Source organism: Pollicipes pollicipes, unplaced genomic scaffold (assembly GCF_011947565.3).
Source record: "Pollicipes pollicipes isolate AB1234 unplaced genomic scaffold, Ppol_2.1 Scaffold_3637;HRSCAF=4270_pilon_pilon_pilon, whole genome shotgun sequence".
Classification (NCBI taxonomy): Eukaryota; Metazoa; Arthropoda; class Thecostraca; order Pollicipedomorpha; family Pollicipedidae; genus Pollicipes; species Pollicipes pollicipes.
In genome coordinates this window covers 9,214-16,341 of record NW_023596340.1, presented here as the reverse complement: position 1 = coordinate 16,341, position 7,128 = coordinate 9,214, and the positions used below count along the sequence as shown (strand labels likewise).

At 44.5% G+C, this 7,128-nt stretch overlaps 1 long non-coding RNA gene across 1 annotated transcript; it reads left to right on the top strand.

The window, feature by feature from the left end:
- The first annotated feature begins 364 nt into the window (after positions 1-364).
- On the top strand, positions 365-2,047 carry LOC119092906 (uncharacterized). Its single transcript, XR_005093564.1, has 3 exons — positions 365-435; positions 1,143-1,330; positions 1,773-2,047. It is a non-coding gene; the product is annotated as an uncharacterized LOC119092906 (long non-coding RNA).
- Positions 2,048-7,128: the final 5,081 nt, after the last annotated feature.

Sequence of the window (7,128 nt, the reverse complement as noted above, 5' to 3'; positions counted from 1 at the left end):
GGAGAAAGCAATTTAATCTCGCGTTTCCCACTGAATTCAGGCTGGGGAACCGCTCAGCCGTAGACAAAGTTTTTCGTACTACCAGGCGTACAAATATCTCTGTTGTTTTCGCATGCTTTGAACACCTCGGAAACTACCCCAAAACTACCAGAAACATCTTCCCTAGATTGCAGGCGGTTCGCAAATAACTCGCCTCACGGTGCACTGCCAGGTACTTCCAGAATAATGCCACAAGAGCCGACCCCAGAACAACCAGCCCTTCCCCAGTGATCTCCTACAATCCACCGCAGGATTTTCACAGAAAGGTGCGCAGGCTCGGCCGCCGCCCGGCAGTGTGCACGTGCTTGCACCGGCTCTAGACCGGCTCGCCTGTATATAAATCCGGTGCACACCGAAGAGGGACGAGCAGTCGCAGCAGTGCAATCACTCAACCAGGTAAGGTGCTTCAGCGGAGGCCGGCTTGGCTACCGGTACTGTGGGAATGACTGGAAATGCGGTAGTTTGGGGTGTCATCATTATTAGTGGGAACGAGCTTACCGAGAAAGGGCGGCAGAAGGCGGATAGTTAGTCAGAATGTCAAACAACAATTTGTTAGTTGGATGAGATGCTCAGATTCGAAGTGGTTTGCAACCTGCCGGACGTTGAAAAAGTTCCTTGAAAAAAGTTGAAACGTTGAAAAGTTAAACCCGAAGTTCCTGACAGCTTCAAAACGGGACTAGTTTCCAAGAGAAAAAACTATACTTGAGCGATTATTTCACAGAGGGGCGGTGGGGAGACAATTGTCTGAAATGATCTTGGCAAGTACAGGTCAAAATTTTTTGACGAAGGTGCCTCTTAAAGTTACTTGTTTTGGACCGCATGGGTCCAACAAAAAGCATATCAATAGTTCTGAGCATTTTTCTCCATATTATGCTCGCCTCAATATATTTAAATGTGGAACATTTCGTTTTATAGGAGTGGGTGCTCGTAGTCTTCCTAAAAGTAACTAGCCACGGATGAGGATGCGTTTTACCAGCATTGCCCTATTTCATGTCCTAGAGCCCGCGAGCTAAATGGTCGCCAACGGGCATGTGAAAGCACCGTCATTGCTTCAGACGACTAGCAGTTTGTTCACGGTTTGACCAGTGATTGTGTTGCGACAGCCATGAAGGTCGTCGCTCTCCTCCTTGTGGTCTGCGTCTCCGTGGGCTGGGCGAAGCCTCTCTGCTTCGGCGGCATCTGCATTCCTGCCAGCGAAGCTGCTGGGGGTGCCTCGGGCGAGGTCACCAGTGGTACAAACATTGGCCCTGGTGGTGTCACTAAGGTTTCGTCCGTCGGCGCCTCTGCAGGGGTAAGAACGCGCAAAAACTGAGCCGTCAAACGAGCACGTCTGGCAAAGATGGGCTGAATTGATGGACTGAGTGTTTGCGTTCCGGTAACTAGATTAAAACCCCGCCTTAGTTTATTTAGTCAGGCTAGCAAACATAACATGCGTTCTGATACACTGCATGCATGAGCATCACGTTGGACTCGATTACTTCGGAATCTCACGTCACAGTAGTGCAACGTAAACATGCTTTGGTAATTGAGTAAGATCAAAGCAAGCTGCGCACATTTGGCAGGACCATTTACCTCGCTGCCTCGTGTGGTAAAACATGAGTATTCAGTGCAACCTTGCACCACCGCGGGGCGTGTCTTTCTCCTTCGCTCGGAACAGCGTGGCAAGCGTGCAATGCACAGCCAGTGCATGGCACAAACGTGTGGTGCTCTTGTTTGAATGTCTTTTTTTGCAGGGAACGGCCAGAGGACCATGTGCATCCAGCTTCAATACCGGAAAAGCCAATAAGTTTAGCTCACAGACCATCTTTGGCAATACGGATGAAGCCAACACGGATGCCGTCTCAATCCAAGAAACCGACTGCTGAATGACTCAGCCACAGTCATCTCGGCATGCGCCGCAATGGCACACATGAAGCGCCTGTTACATCCACGAACGTTGTGATATCGGCGTCGGTTGTGACATGTGATCGAAATGTGCAATACAGGCTTATCCCCGACATGACTGATCTCGAATGTGTTGGTGCTGCCAGCGCCAGTTAAAGTCAATATATCTCCGTGGAAAACGTACCGCAGGATGCACGACATTTAACGCCGAGCAAATGCCGATAGAATTTAAGTCACTCATATATTTGGGTAGCATCTTCTATCATCTTGATCACGTATTCTATTATCTTAACACGTATTCGATTATCTTAGGTAGCATCTTAGCATCTTGATCACGTATTCGATTCCACTTTCAGGACCAAAGAACTATGGAGATCATGTCATAGCTCACAGCTGACGCCGAGTACTTGGCTAGGCCAATTTTCAATACTCCATGCGAGTAGACGGGAACGTTGGACTTGGAGGAGACAACCGCATTATATACGATCAAAGGATGGGTGATTACTGATGTTCATGTTGTATAACGCACCACTAAGGTTGGCATTTCCTTCCCAACCATGTTCTGACAGCTCTAAACAAACGTAATGTAATGGCTGGCGCTCTGAAGGCGTGGGTAAATGCCTTGAGATTACAAAAACCATCAACACTTATTATATATATATATATATATATATATATATATATAGAGAGAGAGAGAGAGAGAGAGAGAGAGAGAGAGAGAGAGAGAGAGAGATATATATATATATATATATATATATATATATATATATATATATATATATATATATACATATATCACACGCTGCTAAATAGCCGAAATAAAGTGCAAGGAATACTGTTGAAAGCTTTGGATCTTATCGTTCAAATGACCTCAGACCCCATCCACCACACCTAAGAACAATGATGTCAAAACTATCAAACATTTGTTAGAATAACGCGTGCAACGGCTTTCAACAATGCAAGAAAGCTAGCTCAGCTATCAATGGAGGGACACTTCGCCAAAGCGTTGAGCCTATGTTCTCACGTTGAACTCTGTATTATCTTCGCCCCGAAAGTTTCATCTTACATATCTCAAAAAGCTGACACTCGAGCACACGAGCGAGCAGCCCGGGAGACGGAGTCATTGACACACCGGGGTGATGAAAATCGCTCTCCCGCGCACAGGTGACAAAGTGCCTTTTCCGTCACCGAACAAATATGAAACCGTCTTTTTGTCACCTGCAGCCGAATCTGTCAGAAACCGTTGCGATAGAACTCTGAATGCAAAAAAATCACTATACAAAGACAAACGTAATGCAATGCGGCACAATCATCAACCATTTTTGGTTCGGTAGTTTATCTGCACTTCGGTAAGATCTGCTGGCCTTTAAGCACTGAATGACGGCTAAGAGTTACATAATACAATTTTCAAATAAAGGCATGCTGAACATAACCAGCTTGAAGGAGTGTAGTTTCTTATTCAGCCAGAGGGAGTGAATTGTGCCTGCTGATCATGCATGTTGTTTCTTCTTGTTATTAATCATTTGAAACCTTGTTTTTCACTCCTTATCATATTTGGGACTTAGCCCACAAAAACAATTTGAAGAAACTACACTCCTCCTCAAAAATGTAAAAAAGCTCGTGAGATGTGTGGAGAAAACTGCTTTGAGTCTATTTTTGGAAGCATGCTGAGCAATTTTGTCTTGTGCCTACCCCACTCTCAGTTCTTCATTCCCACGTATTTTGCAAAAATTCATCCCTGCAGCTCTGCATTTACAGACAGCTTGGTTCTGCAAGCACCTGACAACAATATCACCCTTGGTTTGTGACGTCATCCAGCAATCAACCGAGCAAGCAGGCGACCTACCTTACCTTCGTTTAAGCACTACCGGTGCAGAATTCAAACTTCATAAAATGATCCGAATCATTTAGACCAAAACCCGTGCAAAATTGGTGTCAATTGGTGCGAACCTAAGTAACCTAACCTAGCCTAACCTAACCTAACCTAACCTAACCTAACCTAACCTAACCTAACCTACTAACCTAACCTAACCTAACCTAACCTAACCTAACCTAACCTAACCTAACCTAACCTGACCTGACCCAACCTATCCTAACCTAGCCTAGCCTAGCCTAACTTAGCCTAACCTAACCTAATTAAGATAGTAGTAACAGCTTTACTCCTCGGGGAAAAACCAGAAGAACCAAAAATTGCGAAAATGAAAGCAACCCACAAAATTGCCATATCACAAGTCATCTAAGTTAGTTGGAGCTTAAAGGGAATGTTGCACTTTCCTATAGGGATCTCAACTGAAATAGCCACATTGAAGACCTTTTGATGCAGTTCCCAGTCATGCCCATTTCAAGACTAAAACTCCCTGGTGCCTGAGATATACGTCCGCAAGGTCCTAAAAGGTTTATTGGGAGACTACTTCAGCCACCTTGGCATTGATGTCGCTAAAGAAACCTCATACGACTGCCGTTATATTACAGGCTGTTTTCTGCTTATGTTCAAACTGCGTCGCCGCTGATACATTGGCAATAGCGATGATGTGGCACGTGTGATACAACCCGTGGAAACAACTCGTTGCCCGATAGAAATTAAGTCACTTATATATTTGGGTAGCATCTTCATCACGTATTCGATTCCACTTTCAGGACCAAAGATCTATGGAGATCATGCCATAGCTTGTAGCTGACGCCGAGTACTTGGCTAGGCCTATCTTCAATACTCGATGCGAGTAGACGGGAACATTTGACTTGCAGGTGACGACCTCATTATATACGATCAAAGGCTGGGTGATTACCGATGTTCATGTTGTATAACGCACCATTACGGTTGGCATTTCGCTCCCAACCATGTTCTGACAGCTCTAAACAAACGTAATGTAATGGCTGGCGCTCTGAAAGCGTGGGTAAATGCCTTGAGATTACAAAAACCATCAACACTAATGAGATGTATGTCACACGCTGCTAAATAGTCGAAATGAAGTGAAAGGGACACTGTTGTAAACTTTCGATCTCTTCGTTCAAATGACCTCAGACCCCATCCACCATACCTAAAAACCGTGATGTCAAAGCTATCAAACCATTTGTTAGAATAACGTGTGCAACGGCTTTCAACAATGCAAGAAAGTTAGCTCAGCGCTCAATGGAGAGACACTTCACCAAAACGTTGAGCCTATGTTCTCACGTTGAACTCTGTATAATGTTCGCCCCGAAAGTTTCATCTTACATATCTCAAAAAGCTGACACTCGAGCACACGAGCGAGCAGCCCGGGAGACGGAGTCATTGACACACCGGGGTGATGAAAATCGCTCTCACGCGCACAGGTGACAAAAGTGCCTTTTCCGTCAGCGAACAAATTTCAAACCGTCTAATTGTCGCTCGCGGCCAAATTTGTCAGAAACCATTGTTATAGAACTCTAAATGCAATAAATCACAATACAGACAAACGTAATGCAATGCGGCATACTCAACCATTTTTGTTTCGGTGGTTTATTTGCACTTACGTAAAATCTGCTGGCCTTCAAGCACTGAATGACGGCTAAGAGTTACATAAAACACTTGTCAAAAAGGCATGCTGAACATAACCAGCTTGAAGGAGTGTAGTTTCTTATTCAGCTGGAGGGAGTGAATTGTGCCTCCTGATCATGCATGTTGTTTCTTCTTGTTATTAATCATTTGAAACCTTGTTTTTCATTCCTCATCATATTTAGGACTTAGCCCACAAAAGCAATTTGAAGACACTACACTCCACATCCCGAATGGAAAAAGGCGCGTGAGATGTGCGGAGAAAACTGTTTTCAGTGTATTTTTGGAAGCATGCTGAGCACTTTTGTCTTGTGCCTCCCCCATCCTCCGTCCTTCATCCCCACGTATTTTGCAAAAATTCATCCCTGCAGCTCTGCATTTACCGACAGTTTGGTTCTACAAGCACCTAACAACAATATCACCCTTGGTTTGTGACGTCATCCAGCAATCAACTCAGCACGCAGGCAACCTACCTTATCTTCGTTTAAGCACTACCGGTGCAGAATTCAAACTTCATAAAATGATCCGAATCATTTTGACCAAAACCCGTGCAAAATTGGTGTCAATTGGTGCGAACGACATTTTTTAACACCTCCGCCACCTTCATTCATCTTTATATGCAATGTCATGAACATAAGAGCGTTTCATCTAACGTCTGTGCACCGATCAGTACGCTAAGCCTGACGTGCTACAAGTAATGTGAGAGGCTCACGCTGCTCACGCTGTAATTGTTAACGGGCACAGACCAATAATGAGCTTTGGGTTCGTTCAGCTGGGATAGGAACTTGTAACATTGTCTGGTCTACTGAAATCTGCTTGTATTTTTGCAAAGTTGCTACCAATTGGCTCGCAAAAATGTCTGTCAGCTTTTGTCAGCGATCATATCCGGTAAATGAGAAGATTTTTAAGCCCTGCATCCGGGCACAAAAGCGTTATGTTAGTGTCAGACGCCATCCAATTTGAACTCGACGTAAGATGACTACTGTAGTAGTGAGGAGCCTATTGGTGAACATACAAGCCATATGATGTTAGGCAACGACTCGGCGTAAGCCTACGACTCGATACGACGTAGCGATCTAACCGAACTAACATAACGTGACGAAACGCACCTAAACCAATCTAACCTAACCTAACCAAACTTAACCTAACCTAACCTAACCTAACCTAACCTAACCTAACCTAACCTAACCTAACCTAACCTAACCTAACCTAACCTAACTTAACCTAACTTAACCTAACCTAACCCAACCTATCCTAACCTAACCTAACCTGGCCTAACTTGGCCTAACCGAACCTAATCAAGATAGTAGTAATAGCCTTACTCCTCGGGGAAAAACCAGGAGAGCCAAAAATTGCGAAAATGAAAGCAACCCACAAAATTGCCATCTTACAACAAGTCATCTAAGTTAGTTGAAGCTTAAAGGGAATGTTCCACTTTCCTATAGGGATCTCAACTGAAATAGCCATGTTGAGGACCTTTTGATGCAGTTCACAGCCATGCCCATTTTAATACTCAAAACTCCCTGGTGCCTGAGATATACGTCCGCAAAGGTCCTAAAAGGTTTGTTGGGAGACTACTTCAGCCACCTTGGCATTGATGTCGCTAAAGAAACCTCATACGACTGCCGTTATATTACGGGCTGTTTTCTGCTTATGTTCAAACAGCATGGCCGCTGATACATTGGCAATAG